The sequence below is a fragment of the Colobus angolensis genome, unplaced genomic scaffold, assembly GCF_000951035.1.
Source record: "Colobus angolensis palliatus isolate OR3802 unplaced genomic scaffold, Cang.pa_1.0 Scaffold123, whole genome shotgun sequence".
Classification (NCBI taxonomy): domain Eukaryota; kingdom Metazoa; phylum Chordata; class Mammalia; order Primates; family Cercopithecidae; genus Colobus; species Colobus angolensis.
In genome coordinates this window covers 713,190-733,502 of record NW_012113475.1, presented here as the reverse complement: position 1 = coordinate 733,502, position 20,313 = coordinate 713,190, and the positions used below count along the sequence as shown (strand labels likewise).

Here is a 20,313-nt window from a genome sequence, read left to right as displayed (position 1 = left end):
GCCTCCCAAAGTGCTGGGATTACAGGTGTGAGCCACCGCGCCCGGTCCTGATGGTTCTTTTTATAAAAATTGCAGTTTCCCATCTAGTAAGATTTAGTAGTATAATTGTAAATATTTTCAACTTTTCTCTTGAGTGTCCAACTAAATACTGTAGAAGTCCTCTTACTATAAAATTGCATGCAGTCCATGCAGGTGCACATGTTCCATCTCAGATAATGTGCACGCTGGCCAGTGTGTGGCTTTCCCTCAGGTAGCCATGCAATCCGCATTAGGGTAATAAGTGGCAAATGTCACAACAGTCAAACTAGAATCCCAGTAACTCAAGGAAACAAAGATTTATTTACAGATTAATCAAAGTCCAATGCAGGCTGACGGAGCTCTCCTCCATCTGGCCACTGTGGTACCAGGCTGCTTTCATTCTGTGGAGTATTTGCTACCTTAACTTGAGACCTTGAATCCTCCAAGGTTACATCAGGGAAAGTAAGAGATGGATGAGGTGCAGATGCTTTTATCTGTCTCATCCTGGAAGTGACTCACCTCTCTTCTCCTCACAGTTCATTGCTTTGACCCAGTCACATGTTCCCATCTAAATGTAAAGGTAGTTGAGAAATGTAGACAAATATTCCATGGAATATTAACAGTCTATTTCCCTATAAGGAATTATATACTCCAGGTGCCGCTGGCAAACATCTAACCGATGGATAAAGGTAGCCTAAGGATGAAGACTTTATATGGTGATGAATGGTAGAATAGTGATGATATCCTTGAACCTCTGAATCCACCAACTTAGAGTCTTCCTTCTACTGAACTCCTTTGTATTACTACAATATGATAATAAATGTCATTAGTATTTTAGCCAATTTGAGCTGGAATTTCAATTACTTGCAGTCAGAAACATCTAATCAATACACTTCATCTTACAATGCGTTGCTATTCTGTGATTTGGGAAGGCTTTTCATGAAATGAACTGGAGCAGGATTTGAGAGCAGGAATGACATAGCTTTGCTTTGAGTCTTGGGTAGGCCACTTGCCAGGTTTTTGAACTTGGGCAAGATACTTAGCCTCTCTCACTTTCTTTTTTTTTTTTTGAGACGGAGTCTTGCTCTGTCGCCCAGGCTGGAGTGCAGTGGCCGGATCTCAGCTCACCGCAAGCTCCGCCTCCCGGGTTTACGCCATTCTCCTGCCTCAGCCTCCTGAGTAGCTGGGGCTACAGGCACCCGCCACCGTGCCCGGCTAGTTTTTTGTATTTTTTAGTAGAGACGGGGTTTCACCGTTAGCCAGGATGGTCTCGATCTCCTGACCTCGTGATCCGCCCGTCTCGGCCTCCCAAAGTGCTGGGATTACAGGCTTGAGCCACCGCGCCCGGCACCTCTCTCACTTTCTTCACCTATCGAATAGGGATAATAGCAGCCTACATTGGATTGTTGTGTACATCAAATCAAACAATAATGTGAAAATACATTGTAAGCTATGTAGCATCCTAAAAATTTTACCTTTGTGAAATGGCAGGCTACTTTGTGTCTTGCCTTATGGTAGTTTCCTTAATACTGTTACTATTGGTTCATTGTACTTTATTTTAAATAAAATGAAAGGAACTCTGTGATCTGAAGAGACTGTTTATATTATTGGATTTGGACCAAACTTTAACCAGAATTAAACATTTAGTTGTGCTTCTCTATACAATAAACCAATAATTGAAGTATTTGAGGAAGAAGAGGTTAATTTTATGTTTAGATAAGTCATTTGAAGACCAAGGACATGACTGTAAAACATTTTATCTTGGCCGGGTGCGGTGGCTCACGCCTGTAATCCCAGCATTTTGGGAGGGCGAGGCGGGCAGATCACGAGGTCAGGAGATCAAAGCCATCCTGGCTAACACGGTGAAACCCCGTCTCTACTAAAAATACAAAAAAAAATAGCCTGGTGCGGCGGCGGGCGCCTGTAGTCCCAGTTACTCCGGAGGCAGGAGAACTCGGGCATTATATATTTTCTTCTGTAAACTTGTAGTGCAAGTAGAATTTTCATCTATGTTATGCAGAATTCAGAAGTCAAACAAAAGCATGGTGTCTTATCTCTTCAGGCTGCTATAGCAGATCGTAGCATGTGGTCAATTACTTAGTTATAGATTAGTGTTAAGAAGCTGTGAGAGAGTATGAGTAAAATCACTAGAATCTAGGAGATTTGTTTTAGGGTCAGTTGTTTTGAGTGAGTGTCAGCGTAAGTAAGCTTTAATGATAGTGTTAGGAAGCGCCCACCAGCATGAAGCAGCATAGAAAGTGAAAGAATGGGCTAATTGGGTAACAAAGACTGTTAAGACCAAGAGTTAGATTAATGTGATCTAATCTTTCTTTTTTCTTGTAAACAAGAATTCACTGTTTATTTGTGCAAAGAAAAAAGATATGCTGCTACTATAATTTAGCTACTGCTGTTTGGTGGCCAGCCTCTTGTCTTCCTCTTCCGCAGTAGTTTTAAGTCGGATGCCCTTTCACCTAAGGAGAGAAATCCAAGGCTTATTGCCATTACCAGTGACAAAACTGTCAGAAACCCTTGTGGCAAAACTGTTGCCATTGTCATCCTTCACATGCACCACATCAAAAGAACCAGGATGTCTTTCCCTGTTGGTGATCACACCAAGACGACTGAGGTTGGCTCCACCAATCACCATACACACATTGCCCATGTCGAATTGGATCAAGTTGATTGTCTTGCCAGTCCCTAAATCAGTCTGCACAGTTTCATTCATCTTGATGAGAGGATTTGGGTAGCAGATGGTTCAAGCATCATGAGTCACCAGGTGTGGGATTCCCTTCATCCCCACAGTGATCTTCCTCACTTTGCACAGCTTTTACTTTGCCTCTTCCACTGTGATGTGGTGAACGGCAAAACGGCCCTTGGTGCCATAGACCAGGCGGAAATGTTCACCTGTCTTCTCAATGCTGATGACATCCATGAATCCAGCAGGGTGTGTGCTATCCGCTCGAACCCTACCATCAATTTTAATGAAGTGTTGCATACATATCTCATCTCCAGTCAATGTGTACTTGAGTCTATTCCTGAGGAAGACAATCAGGGGAAGACATTCCCTCAGCTTGTGGGGACCTGTCAATGGACAAGGTGCAGATACACCTGTTAGTTTGTCGAGCATCCAAATGCTTCTGAGCTGCAACAGGCTTCAAGTGCTTCTTGGGGCCCCGGGCAATGGCGAAACCCTGTGATGGAAGAGAATCTCTTCTTTTCCGGTGCAACCATACTCTCAATGTGATCTAAATCTTAAAACTGAATTAGGAAAATTAAATTTTAGAGACAAGGAAGAAACTTTTGTCCAGTAGTTCCTGGAATGGAAACTATAAGCAAGCATACTTTAGCTGTTATCTGCAAATATGAATTTACAATGGTTTAAATAGTGATACTACAGTGAGTAATAGTATAATTAAGTTTACGTAAATTGTATAATTAACATGTAAATAGGCAGGCTGGAGATTTTAAAAAATCATTCAATGAATGGTTCATGGGAAAAAATTCCATGTTTTGTTTTACTCCAACTTTGAATTATTTCAGCTACCCCCTTTCAGAATGTTAACCTTGGAGGGGCTACCCTATCAGATGTTAAAATAACAAATTAAAGCAATTTTGTAATGGCTAGTCACTTGGAGAAAAATAATTGGTTGATTTTCTTCCTTATGATTTAAACTACAGATGGATGAGAATGTAAATATGAAAGTGAAATCATAAGAATAATAGTATATATGTGAATTAAAGAAAAGTAATTTTGGATTGAGGAATGCCTTTCTAAAGAAAGTTGGTAAATATATCCTTACTAGTTGTATTAGTTTTTCTACCAATTCAGTACTTTAACCAATTTCAAAAGAACATCATGGTACTTCTTATTTATTTTTATGGTATCTTCTTTTTTCAAGTTAACTTAATATTTTGGCAAATCAGAAAGTGAAAATATTAGAGACTCTTAAAAATGAGATAATTAGAGAACATTACTATGGAAGTATTAAATTTTTATTCTATTTCACTGTATAAAAATGTATACATTACTTAAAATAATACAATAGACTGGAGGTGGTGGCTCACGCCTGTAATCCCAGCACGTTGGGAGGCTGAGGTGGGAGGATCACGAGGTCAGGAGTTCGAGACCAGTCTAACCAGCATAGTGAATCCCCATTTCTACTAAAAATACAAAAAAAAAAAAAAAATTATCCAGGTGTGGTGGCAGGTGCCTGTATTTCCAGCTACTTGGGAAGCTGAGATGAGGAGAATCACTTGAACCTGGGAGGTGGAGGTTGCAGTGAGCCGAGATCACGCCACTGCACTCTAGTCTAGGCAACAGTGCAAGACTCTGTCTCAAAACAAAATGAAATAATAATTCAATAAAACTCAGACAAATGTTCTATTCTATGAAAAATGTACAGAGTGGCAGTGAAAATGATACGCTAAAGAGAAACAGTTGTTGAAAGAGAATTTTGATATAAAGTTGCCAAATAATAAGAACTTAATTAGCTTTTGTGGTTATTCCAAAGATTTCTTTAATGTTTAGGAAGGAAGGAAGTTTTAGTTAAAATGTAAAGAAATGATGTGATAGATTTTTTTTCCTGTGGTTTACGCTGTAAAGAAATCACGTAGGTCTAGTTTTCCGCACATTTGACTTTTCTGAAACTATATATGAACAAGTGAGTCTTCATTTGACACTGTAACGCTGTAATTCCCCTACAGCATTAAGGTCATTAACTTTAAATGTGTCTTTGTAATTTTTTTTTTTTTTTTGAGTTAGGGTCTTGCTTTTTTGCCCAGGCTGGAGTGCAATAGTGAGATCATAGCTCACTACAGCCTCAAACCCCTGGGCTCAAGCAGTCCTCCCACCTCGGCCTCCCAAAGCACTGGAATTACAGGCATGGGCCACTGCACCCAGCCTGAGTCTTTGTAATTTTATAAAAATTCAAAACACTATTCTGTTTTTAACTTTACATTCCAGTAAATGTGTTGAGAAATGATGGCAAGAATAATCTTTCCAAGAATATTTTTTCAGATTTAATTGATAGTGACCTCCTACAAGATGGTTCTTTTTTGTTTAAATCTTTTGTCTTGTTAAAACTGCCAGAAATGATGAACAGAAGATGTAAAATAGTGACATTAATAGCTTTCCACCTTTTTCCAAATAACCAAAGGATTCTACGTGTATAAATGTTTCTGTGTTTCAGGTTTTTTGTACATTAGTGTAGCAGTAGTAATCTCTTAAAAGTGACCCACTCCAAAAGTTATCTATTTCATCTAACATTATTGAAAAGCAATAGTATGTTATTAGACTGAAGAATATGGAATCTTTGAAAAAATATTAATATCAATATAGTATTTCTACTGACAGTAGTCTTATTTTGACAGGAAGTTACCAAGCACTTGTTGACTTTCTATTTTATTAACAGCTCTTTTGAGGTATAATTTACATACCATATGTATACTCATTAAAACTGTACAGTTTAATGACTTTTGGTAAATTGACCAACTGTGCAAGCATCACCAAAATCCAATTCTAGAACATTCTCACCATCCCTCCCCACCCCCACAGGACAACCACTAATTTGCTTTATGTCACTATACATTTGCCTTTTCAGGACATTTGATATAAATGGAACACATATGTTCTCTTGTGATCAGCTTTTTTCACTTAGCGTAATGTTTTTGAGGTTCATCCATGTTGTAGCATGTGTTAGCATATCATTTTTATTGTTGAATAATATTCTATTTATAATATATCACATTTTATTCATTCACTGATAGATACTTGGGTTGTTTCTGATTTTGATTATTATCAGTAATGCTGCTAGGAACATTAATATACAAGTCAAGTCTTTGTGTGGATATGGATTTTCATTTCTTTTGGGTAGGTACCTAGGAGTTGAATTACTGGGTTGTGTGGTAATTTTGCATTTAACATTTTAAGAAACTGCCAACCTTTTCCAAAGTGGTTGTACCATTTTATATTGTCACCAGTAATGAATGAGGGTTCTAGTTTCTCTATATCCTTGCCAACATATAGTATTGTTAGTTTTTTTTCTTATAACCATTGTAGTGAGTTAGTAGTGCTATCTCAATTTCTTCATGACTAATGATATTGGGTATATTTTCATATGCATATTAGCCATTGTATGTCTTCTTTGGCTAAATGTGTTTTCATATCTTTTGCCTGTTTCTTAGTTGTGTCATTTTGGTTTTATTGAATTATAAAAGTTCTTTATGTTCTGGATACAAGTCCTTTATTAGATACATGACCCACTGGGTGTGGGTTTTTGTCCTCTCTTCCAAATCACTAAAGCCACTAGTTTTCACTGCTGGTTCCCCCTGTGGTAACACTACTATGCCAGCCCAGCCTAGGGCATGGAGGGTTTGGGAACAGGCCTAGGCAAGAGTGCTGCAAACTCCCACTATTCTTAACTACACTTCATCTCCCATTCATGAATAAATGTTTCTCAGTTTAATTTTTATATCTTTGATCAATTTCTAGAGCCCTGGAACTTTTTTTGTTTGGTCTCATTTTATACGTTTTTTTTAGGAAAGTATTTGCAGACCTCTTCACTCTACCATCATGGAGTTCAGCAATAGGTCTTGACTTGTGTTTATATAGAGAATTTAACTTTTTATAATAACTTAATTTTCTTGTGATAGTAACATGTCTGGAGTATAAAATGAGAAACTACAGAAAACTTAAGAGGAGAAAATAAGAATTATTCAAGATTTGACACCCCCCCCAAAGAAAAACCACTTAATATATTTGTATATGTCCTTCTAAAGTTTTTCTGTGATCATGTAGACTTATAAAAACAGATTACGCTTGACATGAGTTTTATCGCCTTCTTCTCACTCCACCCCCGATAACAGTATGTTGCAAATATCTGGCAGTCCCTTTGTATAAGATAGGAGTCTTGCTCACTGTTGCTTGCCCTTCCCCTGTGTTCAAAGGCCTGGTTGGAGAGAGAATAACCTATGAAGAAGCTCTCACTTTTGCTGGGCACTGCCAAATTGCCTTCCAGAAATTCGAGCCACTTTAGATCCCATCAATACTTCTTTCCAACATTCATTTCTCTTTTTTCTTTTTCTTGTTTTTACTTAAAAATAATTTTTTTTTTTATTACTCTTTGGTTTTTACTCAACTCTTTGAGTTAGTTTTCTTTTCTTTTTGAGATAGGGCCTCACTTTGTCACCCAGACTGGAGTGCAGTGGTGTGAGCATGACTCACTGCAGCCTCAACCTCCCAGGCTCAAGTGATCCTCCCACCTCGCCTCCTGAGTACTTGGGATTATAGGCGCATGCTTCTACACTCGGCTAATTTTTGTATGTTTTGCAGAAATGAGGTTTTGCTATATTGCCCAGGCTGGTCTTGCACTCCTGGGCTCAAGCAGTCTGCCTGCCTTGGCGTCCCAAATCACAGGCATGAGCTACTGTGCCTGGCCACTCTTTTCTTTTTTAAAAATTTCTATGAGTAGAATGGATAACAAATAGTATCACATTATGATTTTTGCCCGTCTTCGATTATTAGGAGTTTTACTACCTTCTGAGAAAATCTATTTCATCAATAGAAGTGACTGTTATTTCTTCTTTATATGTCTTAAAATGTGTCTCCATGTAACTGCCATTTACTTTCTCCTACAGTCTGAACCATGTGGCAGCTCTTTTAAAACCTGAATATGTTCCAACCTCCAATCTTCTCTTTTGTGTATAATTGTTCCAGATTTTTCATTTCTTCTTCATATTACATGGTTGTATTTTTACTTTATTTTTAATTTTTTTGCTGGTCTTTTCATCAAACTTTCCCAGCCATTGAGTAATTGGTTAAAATTTGTTCTCTGGTAGTTTGGACAAGGAAGGTTCAGGTGTACAGTATTCTTGTAGCCTTTGTCTGTTCAAGTTGTAGCTTTTATAGTTGAAGGACAGCTTGGCTGATTATTAAATTTGTCTCATACTTTCTTTTTTTTCTTTCTTTTTTTTTTGTTTTGAGATGGAGTTTCACTCTTGTCGCCCAGGCTGGAGTGCAATGGCGCGATCTCAACTCACTGTAACCTCCGCCTCCTGGGTTCAAGCGATTCTCATGCCTCAGCCTCCCAAGTAGCTGGGATTACAGGCATGTGTCACCATGCCTAGCTAATTTTTGTATTACTGATAGAGACGGGATCTCTCCACGTTGGTCAGACTGGTCTCAAACTCCCAACCTCAGGGCATGATCCGCCTGCTTTGGCCTCCCAAAGTGCTGGGATTACAGGCGTGAGACACCGTGCCCGGCCTTGGCTCATACTTTCTTTCCATAAATATTTTGTAAGCCTTTCATGCTCTTCCAAGGTCAAATACTGCAATCTATAAATTTGAGGCTACTCTTATTTTTCTTTTATTACATGGTGACATGATTTTTGCTTGGCTGTGCAAAAGATTCTTTATTGTTAGTCTAATAATTTCCTTATAATATATCTTTGTACAGACTGTTCTGGGTTTGTGATGTGCCTTTCAATATGTAAACTCAAAGCACTTCTATTTAAACAAAGTTTTTGTGAATTACATCTTTAAATACTCTATTCCATTGTTTGATTTTCTTCATTGGGGATTTCTAAGAGTGGAAATGGGGCATAAAGTGGCATCAGTTAGCTGCTTTCTGTAACTCTCAAATCGTTCCGATTTCTAAAAATGTTTCATTATATCTACTTTCCTCATTTCCTCTCTGCCCCTTACTGAGGTGAACAGTTTCTGTTCTTCTTTGTGTTCTTATAATTTAGTCTTCACTTCTGAAATGTTTTTTCCTTTCCCTTTTCCCCGTTTCCTGAGTTCCACCGGTCTCTACTTCACATTCTCCTATTATCTGATCACCTCAAAAACACTTTTGAAGTAAAAAAAAAGAAAAAAGAGAAACGCATGTTGGAAAGAAGAATAGGTGGGATCTAAAGTGGCTCAAATTCTTCCCTGAATTTTTTATTTCTGATTTGTGTTCTTTCATCATTGTGATCAATTCTTTAACTTTTTTTATTGCGATAAAATATACATAACATAAAATTTACTGTTTTAACTATTTTAGGTGTATAATTCTGTAGGATTAAGCATATTCACAGTGTTATGCATCACTACCACTATCCATTTCAAGAACTTTTTATCACCTCCAAAATAAACTTTATACCCATAAAACAATAACTTCCAATCCTCCCACCTCCCAGCTCCTGGTAGCCATTGTTCTTCCCTCTGTCACTGTATGTTTGCCTAGCCTAGGTATCTCATATTAGTGTAACTAGACAATTTTTGTCTTTTTGTGTCTGGTTTATTCACTTTGCATAATGCTTTCAAGGTTCATCCATCTTGTAGCGTGTGTCAGAAGTTCATTCCTTTTCAAGCCTGAATAATATTCCATTTTATGTATATTCTACCTTGTATTTATCCATTCATCTGTTGTGAAACAATTTAGATTGTTTCTGCTTTTTGGCTGTTGTGAATAATGCTGCTGCGAACATTGTTGAACAAATGTCTGTTTGAGTCCCTGCTCTCAGAGTATATACCCAGAAGGGGAATCATTAGATAATGTAGTAAATCTATGTTTAACTTCTTGAGGAACCATTTAGCTGTTTCCCACTTTGGCTATTCTACTTTGTATTTCACTGATGATGCACAGGGGTTACAACTTTTCCACCTCTTAACCAATACTTGTTATTTTCTTTCTTTCTTTTTTTATAATAGCCATCCTAATTGGTGTGAAGTGATATCTCATTGTAGTTTTGATTTGCATTTCCCTAAAGACTAGTGATGTTGAGCATCTTTTAATGTGCTTATTAGCCACATTATGTCTTATTTGGAAAAATGATCATCCAAGTCCTTTGTTCATTTTCGAACTGGGCTGTTTTTTGTTGTTGAATTGTTGGAATTCTTTCCATATTTTGAATATGTATTCAGATATATGAATTGCAAATATTTTCCCCTATTCTATAGGATTCTATTCTATGTGTTGTGTCTTTTCACTCTATGATAAGTGTCTTTTTTTTTTTTTAGATAGGGTCTCATTTTGTTGCTCAGGCTGGAGTACAGTGGTGAGATCATGGCTCACTGTAGCCTCAACCTCCTGGGCTCAAGCAGTCCACCCACTTCGGCCTCATGAGTAGCTGGGACTACAGGTGTGTGTCACCATGCCCAGCTTGCTTGCTTGCTTGGTTATTTATTTATTTATTGTATTTTGTAGAGACAGGGTCTTGCTATGTTGCCCAGATGTCTTGAACTTCTGGACTCAAGCAATCCTCCTGCCTCAGTCTCTCAAAGTGTTGGGATTACAGGCATGAGCCACTGCTCCTGGCCATGGTGTCTCTTGATGCACAAACATTTTTAGTTTTGAAGTTCTATTTATCTTTTTTGTTGTTGTCTGTGCTTCTGTTGTCACATCCTTATTAAAATTTTGTTAGTTCTTTTTGTTAGGTTATAGTTTCCGTCTGCTTCTTGGCAGCATTTTTCTGATGAGTTCTTGCAGGAAGATAGTGATGCTTTCTTATACTTAAAAAATACTGTTTCTATGTAAATGCTGGCCATGATCCTTTTTTCCTACTCATATTTGAGTGAGATGAAGTTTTGCGAGTTAGTAGCAAGAGTTTCCTGTGGGGTATAGTGATAACAGGCCAAAGTAGCCTTTCAGGTTTCACAGCTCAGGAGGTTCCCCCCGCTATTACTACAAAAATGTCTGTTTTCTTAATACAGCCCCTCTGTTTGCCCATCTCTCCTTTGCCTCCCAGAAGCTGGCCTGGGTCAAGAGACCTCTGTTGCCTTCTCTTTGTAAACTTGCCTTCCAAGGTGATGCACTCACTCTTAGGTAGTGTATTTTTCTAATGCTTCCTGGTATCTGCCACCTTGGTGTGCCTGTAGGTGTCCTCTGTACCTTCTCCCTCCTCTTCTCTAATCAGCTGAGTCTTGTCAGCTCCTTTTGACAGTGTGCTCTCTCTTTCAGGTGGTAAATATTTGTAGGAGAGTTTGAACGCTTTCCACTGCTGGTCCTTTCTAGACTCCTGCCCCAGTGCTGGTGTGATGTCTGCCATAAGCTTTCCGCACCATCCTCACCTTTGGCATCACATATACAAATAAGAGTTTATATCTTTTCTGTTACTTTTCTTCATTGTCTTCATCTGTGTGGTTTCAGAAGAAGTGATACCACAAGATTTTTATTGGATTTGTCTTTAATAGATTCTTGAACATTTCAACAGTACCAAGTACATAGAGTCTTTTTTAATAGAAAGTTTTTAGTCTAATTTGAAAAAATTAGTTGAACCTAATTTGTGAGCTATAAGGTGATTTAGGTTATTTTAAATAATTTTTGGATGACAAAATCAATGGGCTAAATAGGAAAAAAGCATAAAGAGAAATTTAAATGGATTATCTGTTAAAAATCTTTTCTTAAACTTGACTTTTCTGTGAATGTTTAAAGACTGTTGGATCCTTATTTTTCAGATCATAGACCTCTTTGAGAATATGATTTCTAAAAAAATTATATTTTATGTACTTTTAGGGTCTCATGATTCATGGATTCTAGGTTAAGAGCTATTGTCTTGGATCTACAATGCACATAAATAACTCTTTACGGTATGAAATGTTTCTGTAAGGGTAACGAATAAGGTATCCAAGAACTGCTTTGAGTTTTTCAAATTAATGTACTAGATTTAGAAAATTGATTTTTAGACGGCTTCAGATTTCCTTGATTTAACAACGTATTCAGTAAATAATTGACTTTCTGACAGAGCACTATTTGGGGATTCTCACATAAAATAAGTCCATAGCTAGCTATTCCAAGGTGGACATGTGCCTCTATTACGTCATCAGGCTACAAGTCCCTTTTTTCTATTTTACTGTATTTAGAGCTTAGCTTCTGGGTTGCTACTTAATTACAGCATGGCTGTTGGGCATTGTATCTGTGATCTAGGCAGAAAACAGGGACATGGGGAAAAGACTGTATTGCTCCCCTTTTAAGGAGTTTTTCTGGTGGTCCCAGCAACATCTATTTATATCTTGTTCATCAAACATATACATATGTCTATCAAAGATGTGCTGCAATGAAGGGTGGGTACATTTCAACTGAGCACTTTGTTCCCTACCATTGCAAACAAAATCAGAGTTCTCTTACTAAGGAAGAGAAACACCCATCAATAGGCAACTGCAAACTCTGCCACAGTATTCTGTTTTATTTTGAGACAGAGTTTTGCTCTGTCACCCAGGCTGGAGTGCAGTGGCATGATCTCAGCTCACTGCAACCTCTACCGTTCAGGTCCAAGCAATTCTTGTGCCTCAGCCTCTGGAGTAGCTGGGATTACAGGCAACCACCACCACCTCTGGCTAATTTTTGTATTTTTAGTAGAGACGGAGTTTTACCATGTTGGCCAGGCTGGTCTTGAACTCCTGGGCTCGAGTGATCCACCCACCTCAACTTCCCAAAGTGCTAGGATTACAGGCATGAGCCACGGTGCCTGGCTTGCCACACTATCCTTTTAAAGAATTGGTCACCACAAAGAAATTTTTAATCAACATTTTCAGCATTAACTCTCTTCTAACTGTGTGAGAAATGCTTTTACATACATTATTTAACCCATTTATGCCTAGTGTTCCATTATTGGAACGCTAAGCTTGTGGGAGTTATTTATATCCTACTGCTCAAGGTCATCATCCAGGTCTGATTTTTAGCAAGAAAAATCTGCAACCTTTGACATAATTGGGTTAATTAAACTCTCATAACAATTTTTGTTGATAATGTTTGTACATATTTATGAGGTACATGTGATATTTTATTAAATGCATAGGCTGTGTAATGATCAAGTCAAGGTATTTGACTTGATCACCTCAAGTATTTATCATTTCTATGTGTTGGGAACATTTCAAGTCCATTCTTTTAGCTGTTTTGAAATATGCAGTACTTGTTAACTATAGTCATCCTACTCTGCTATCAATCTTAGAATGTATTCCTTCTTTCTAACTGTGTGTTTGTACTCATTAGCACCTCTCTTTATCTCCCTTATACTCACATTCTCAACACTTTTAAGTAGGTGTTATTACTGCAGTTTAACAGATGAGGAGGCAGTCTTGGGATAGATAAAAATTTTTATAAGTTCAAAAGGCTGAATGTGAGGGTGATCTGGCTGTGGTGTCTCCCCAGTATTCCCTGAGATTGACTCAGTTGGTGACTGGAGAGTGTATTAGTCAGGGTTCTCTTAGAGGGACATAACTAATAGGATAGGTATATATATGAAGGGGGGTTTATTAGGAGTATTGACTCAAACAATCACAAGGTAAATTCCCACCGAGTCCCAAAACCTCAAAAGTAGGGAAGCCGATAGTGCAGCCTTCAATCTGTGGCTGAAGGTCTGAAAGCCCCTAGCAAACCACTGGTGTAAGTCCAAGAGTCGAAAAGCTGAAGAGCTTGGAGTCCAATGTTTGAGGGCAGGCAGCATCCAGCATGGGAGAAAGATGAAAATGGAAGACCTAGCAAGTCTAGTCCTTCCACGTTCCTCTGCCTGCTTTTGTCCTAGCCACACTGACAGCTGTTAGATGGTGCCCACCCAGATTGAGTGTGGGTCTGCCCCTCCCAGTCCACTGACTCAAATGTTCAAATGTTCATCTCCTTTGGTAACACCCTCACAGACACACTCAGGAACAATACTTTGCATCCTTCAATCCAGTCAAGTTGACACTCAATATTAACCATCACAGACAGCATGAGTCATCCTTCTTTATTGTTGGGTTTGCTCTTCTCCAAAGCTGCACATTCACCAAAGAGGATGACATTCCCAGTGAGACTATACCAGTCAATGGCAAAACCAGGATTCAAACTCAAGTGCTCTAATTTCAGATCTATTCCTTTTCCAATGATGCCAACCTTATCCAAGCTAATACGATTGTCTATGTCTCTATAAAAGAGTAATCCTACAATTGTTATTATTAATTTTTAAATTGCAATTTGGAAAGAACATGTTCCTTTTTCTCTTATGCTGTCAAAAAAATTGGTATAAGGTATAATTCTTTGTTAGCTGGAAGTCTCTTTGAGGGATTCCTATTTTTTCCAAATTTTTTATTAATGAAAAATAGCAAGCATTCATAAAAGTTGAAAGACTAGTATAATGGGCACTCTGTATACTGCCCACTTAGATTTAAAAATCAGCATTCTGTGATATTTGTACTCATTCCCTCTGTCTCTTTGTATGTTTGTATACATATGCATATATACAATATATATACAGGCATAGACACTTTGTGTTTGAAATATTTTAGTATTTGAAGACATCATTACACTGCATCCCTGTTTCAGCATGCACCTCATATGAATAAGGAATACTATAGCTGGAATAAATTAGTTCTTACATGATGTTATTATATGTTATTATACCTAAAATATTTAAAGTTACACCATCTAATATCCAATACATTTTCACATTTTCCCAGTTGTCCTGATGAGACAATTGACTGTTTTTATTTTTGCTTTTTTTTTTTAAAGAGACAGTGTCTTGCTCTGTCACCCAAGCTGGAGTTCAGTGGTGTGATCATAGCTCACTGCAGCTTCAAATTCCTGGGCTCAAGTGATCTTTTGCCACAGCCTCCTGAGAAGCTGTGGTGGGAGGATTAGCCATCATACCCAGATAATTTAAAAAAATATTTTTTTTGTGGAGATGGGGTCTCAGTTTGTTACCTAGGCTGGTCTTGAACAACTCTCACCCCTTTTTTGATGTCAGTTATGCTTATATAAAGGTCTCAAACTCCTTGCCTCAAGTGATCCTTCTGCCTCGGCCTCCCATAGTGCTGCTATTACAGGCATGAGCCACCACACCTGGCCTAATTTTGCTTTTAAAAATGAGTAGACTTTTTTTTTTTTTAGCAGTTTTACATTTACAGAAAATGACTGGGAAGTACAGAGTTCCCACATAATTCTTTGTCCTTACTTCCCAGTTTCTTCTATTACTATCATCTTGCATTGGTGTGGCACATTTGTTATAATTGATGAGCCAATATTGATATATTATTATTAAGTAGATCTCATAGTTTACATTAGGTTTCCCTGTTTGTGTTATGCATTCTGTGAATTTGGTAAAATGCATAATGACATGTGTCCATGTTTTTCTTTAATAAATAGGGAAATAATCAAGATCATATATTACATTTGAAGGTTGTATATTTTAACTTATTTTAAATCTAGAACCAGTCTTTCCCTCATGGCATTGATGTTTTGAAAAGTCCAGGCTGATACAATGTTAGAACGTCCCTCCTTCTGGATTTGTTTCTTTTTTCACAGTCTCTTTTAACTTGTTCTTGTAGCTCCTGTGTTTACTGTAAACTAGAAGTTAGGTTTACAAGCTAGTGAGCATCACCTTAAAGGTTTTTAGCAAGAATACTTGATAAATTGTGTGTTCTTTATAATGCATCACATCAGGAGCACGTGATGACAAGTCCTCTCATGATTAGTAATGATAAATTGGATCTTTGAGTAAAGATTTAAGGTGATTATAGCCAGATATAATTGTAATAGTGAATTTTTTCTTTGCAATGAGTATATAATCCGTGAGGTAATCTTTTTGACACTGTGAAAGTCTTATTCTCCAGCAACCTTTCAGCTGATGTTTCGGCAGCTGCTGATTATCCTTGCTTACGTTATTTATTAAGTGATTTGTGAGAAAAACAGTGGTTTTCTAATTGTCATTCCTGCTACATTTAACTGTAGCATTCTTCTGTAAAGAAGGCCTTAACTTTTTTACTGCTTTCTCTCACTTATTATGAACTCAGGAATTTTTAATGCACTATGTTATTAGTGTATTAAATATGTTAATACATAGGTTATATGTATTAATAACAAATTTAGCTTAACTAAATATGTCATTATTTACAGTGCTTACTCTTGGTGCTTGAACTGCCCTAAATTTGACCAGTGGGATTCCATTACACTGGCCCATAGGTCTTGTGGATGTGCCCCCTTAGGCCTTGAGCATTTTTTTTATTGCTTTCTGGAGCAAGATATCTCAGCATCACCTTGTACTTTCCTTGTGCTACTTTTATTTGGTGATGGGGTGTCTTTCTATCTTATACATTCCTTGTTAGATTTATTAACCCTAGCTCCAGTTCCAAAGAGTCTTGGAGCACATGGTTCTGAATTTAACCAGCAGTGTAACCTGATTATCCTTCAAAGTACTTTCAATATATGGGCTTTAAATTTGTGAAGGATTGCTATAAGGAAATATAGGCCATTGATTTCAGTAGTCTAAAATTGCATTTTGTATTAAGTTAAACAGAGCTGCATACAGGTAATGTTGGCCCCCTTGGGCCCTCACAGAGCTGCCAGTATTAAAGGTTCTGGTGATGCCATAGTGTGTCATCATTAAAAGCTCAAGCACTGGAGCCTTAAGGATCTGAGGTTATGTTCTGGCTCTAAACTTTACCAGCCATATGTATTAGTCTGTTCTCGCATTGCTATAAAGAACTACCTGAGACTGGGTACTTTATAAAGAAAAGAGGTTTAATTGTCTCCTGGTTCCACAGGCTGTAAGGAAGCATGGCTGGTGAGGCCTCAAGAAACTTACAATCACAGTGGTAGGCAAAGGGGAAGCAGGCTCATCTTATACTTCTGGAAGGGCCAGAAGAGGAGGAAGAGAGGAAAGAGAGAGGTGCTACATACTTTTAAACAACCAGATCTTGTGAGAACTGACTCACTATAACCATCCACCCCTCTGGCCTGATTACCCCTCACCAGGCACCTTCTCCAACATTGGAGATTACAATTTGAGATGAGATGTGGGTGGTGACTCAAATCCAAATTGTATCATTCTGTCCCTGGCCCTTCTTAAATCTCATGTCCTTCTAACATTACAAAATACAATCATTCCTTCTCAGCAGTCCCCCAAGTCTTAACTCATTTCAGCATTAACTCAAAAGTCCAGTCCACAGTCTCATCTGAGACAAGGCAAGTCCCTTCTGCCTATGAGCCTGTAAAATCAAAACCAAGTTGTTTTTTTTTTTAACCAAGTTAGTTTCCTCCAAGATAAAATGGAGTACAGGTGTTAGGTAAATACAGCTGTTCAAAAAGGGAGAAATCAGCCAAAACAAGGGGACTACAAGCCCTGTGCAAGTTTGAAACCCAGCAGGGCATTAAATCTTAAAGCTCAAAAATAATCTTCTTTCACTCCATGTCTCACATCCAGGCCACACTGATGCAACGTGTGGGCTCCCAAGGACTTGGGCATCTCTGCCCCTATAGCTCTATAGGGTACAGACCCTTGGTTGCTTTCCTGAGATGGCATTGAGTGCCTACAGCTTTTCCAGACACATGACACGAGCTCTCAGTGGATCTACCATTCTGGATCCTGGAAGATGGTGGTCCTCTTCTCACAGCTCCACTAGGCAGTGTCCTGGTGGGGACTCTTGTATGGGGGCTCCAATCTCACATTTTCCCTCTACATTGCCCTAGTAGAGGTTCTCCATGAGGATTCCACCCCTGCAGCAGACTTCTGCCTGGACATTCAGGAGTTTCCATACATCCTCTGAAATCTAGGTGGAGGCTCCTAAGCCTCAACTTTTGCCCTCTGTGCACCCACAGGCTTAATATCATGTGGAAGCCACCAAGGCTTATAGCCTGTACCCTCTGGAGCAGTGGCCTGAGATCTATTTTGGGTCCCATAGCCATGGCTGGCGCTGGAGTGATTGGGACACAGGGATCAGTGTCCTGAGGTTGAGCAGAGCAACATAGGCCCTGGGCCCAGCTTCCCTCCTAGGCCTCCAGCCCTGTGATGGGAGGGGCTGCTGTGAAGGTCTCTGAAATGCCTTTGAGACATTTTCCCCATTGTCTTGGCTATTAACATTCAGTTCCTCTGAATGTTCAGCTGCAAATTTCTGCAGCTGGCTTGAATTCTTCCCTAGAAAATCGGATTTTCTTTTCTACCATATGATCAGGCTGCAAATTTTCTAAACTTTTATGCTCTGTTTTCTTTTTATTAATAAATATAAGTTCCAGTTTCAGATAAGCTCTTTGCTCATGCATATGACAATACACTGTTAGAAGCAGCCAGGTCAAATCTTGAATGGTTTGCTGCTTTGACATTTCTTCCTCCAGATACCCTAAATCATTTATCTTAAGTTCTTTTAAAGTTTCACAGATCCCTAGAGAAGGGCAAAATGCTGCCACTTCCTTTGCTAAAGCATAATAAGAGTAACCTTTACTCCAGTTCTCAATAAGTTCCTCATCTCTATCTGAGACCTCCTCAGCCTGGACTTCATTGTCCACATCACTATCAGCATTTTGATCACAACCATTCAACAAGTTTATAGGAAGTTCCAAACTTTCCTTCATCTTCCTTTCTTCTGAGCCCCTCCAAACTGTTCCAACCTCTGACCATTACCCATTTCCAAAGCTGCTTCCATATTTTGAGGTATCTTTATACCAATGCCCACTCCTAGGTACCACATTTGCTGTATTAGTCTGTTCTCACATTGCTGTAAATATGGGTTGTGATTCAAATCCAGATTATATCATTGTGTGCGTGGCCCTTCACAAATCTCATGTCCTTACCTGAGACAGGATAATTTATAAAGAAAAGACATTTAAATGGCTCACAGTTCTGCAGGCTGTACAGGATACAAGACTCGGGAGACCTCAGGAAACTTATAATTATGGTGAAGGCAAAGGAAAAACAAGCATGTCTTACATGGCCAGAGAAAGAGGAAGAGACGAAAGGAGGAGGTGCTACATACTTTTAAACAATGAGATCTTGTGAGGACTCACTCACTATCACAAGAACAGCAAGAGAGAAATCCTCCCCCATGATCCAATCACCTCCCACCCAGCCCTTCCTCCAACATTGGAAATTACAATTCCACGTGATATTTGGGGAGAGACACAAATGTAAACCATATCACCATGTAAACTTAGTCAAGTTTCTGTTCTTGGCATCTCAGTTTTCCTTTCTCCTCTCCTCTCCTCTCCTCTCCTCTCCTCTCCTCTCCCTTTCTTTCTTTCTTTTCTTTTCTCTTTTCTTTTTTCTTTTCTTTTCTTTCTCTCTCTCTCTCCTTCCTTCCTTCTTTTTGTGCATTAATTTTCTTATCCCAATGGAAATAGCTAAGAGTACATACTGATAAGGTGGTTTTGAGACTTAGACACACTAATTTTTTATTTTTTGTCTTTCAAATTTTAGATTCAAGGTACGTGTGCAGGTCTGTTACAAGGGTATATTATGTGATGCTGAAGTTTGGGCTTCCATTGATTCTGTCACCTAAATAGTGAACATAATACCTAATAGGAACTTTTTCAACCCTTTTCCCTCTCTCTCTCCCCTCTCTTTTTCTGTACCCAATGTTTCATTCCCACTATATGTGAGAACATGCTGTATTTGTTTTTCTGTTTCTACATTAGTTTACTTAGGATACTGGCCTCCAGCTGCATCCATATTGCTACAGAAGGCATGATTTCATTCTTTTTCATGACTGTGTTGTATTCCATGGTTTATGTGTGCCACATTTTCAGTCATGGGCACCCAAATTCATTCCATGTCTTTAATATTGTGAACAGTGTTGCAAAAAACATATGAGCACGGGTATCTTTTTGTTAGGATGACTTATTTTCTTTTTTCTTTTGAGATGGAGTCTCACTCTGTCACCCAGGCTGGAGTGCAGTGATGCAATCTCAGCTCACTGCAACCTCTGCCTCCCAGGTTCAAGTGATTCTCCTGCCTTAGTCTCCCAAGTAGCTGGGATTACAGGCAAACACCCCCACACCTGGCTAATTTTTGTATTTTTAGCAGAGATGGGGTTTCGCAATGTTGGCCAGGCTGGTCTCAAACTCCTGACCTCAGGTGATCCACCTGCCTTGGTCTCCCAAAGTGTTGAGATGACAGGCATGAGCCGCTGTGCCCAGCTGATTTATTTTCCTTTGATGTATACTACTCAGTAATAGGATCGCTGGGTTAAATGGTAGTTCTATTTTTAGTTCTTTGAGAAATCTCTAAACCACTTTTCACAGGGGATAAACTAATTTACATTCTTACCAACAGCGAATAAATGTACCCTTTTCTCTGCAACCCTGACAACATCTGTTGTTTTTTGACTTTTAATTATAGCCATTCTGACTGGTATGAGATGAGATCTCACTGTGGTTTTGATTTGTGTTTATCTAATGATGAGTGATGTTGAACATCTTTTCATGTTTGTTGGCTGCTTATATGTCTTCTTTTAGGAAGTGTCTGTTCTTGTTCTCTGCTCATTTTTATTTATTTATTTATTTTTATTATACTTTAAGTTCTAGGGTACATGTGCATAACGTGCAGGTTTGTTACATATGTATACTTGTGC

The 20,313-nt window shown here is 38.5% G+C and overlaps 1 protein-coding gene and 1 pseudogene across 2 annotated transcripts in view; one reads left to right on the top strand and one right to left on the bottom strand.

The window, feature by feature from the left end:
- FAM13A (family with sequence similarity 13, member A) overlaps window positions 1-20,313 on the top strand; it is a 342,193-nt gene that overhangs the window by 7,731 nt on the left and 314,149 nt on the right. The window lies entirely within an intron of this gene.
- Window positions 2,365-3,248, bottom strand: LOC105504876 (annotated as a pseudogene). Its single transcript, XR_001000662.1, has one exon. The product of XR_001000662.1 is annotated as a 40S ribosomal protein S4, Y isoform 1-like (transcript).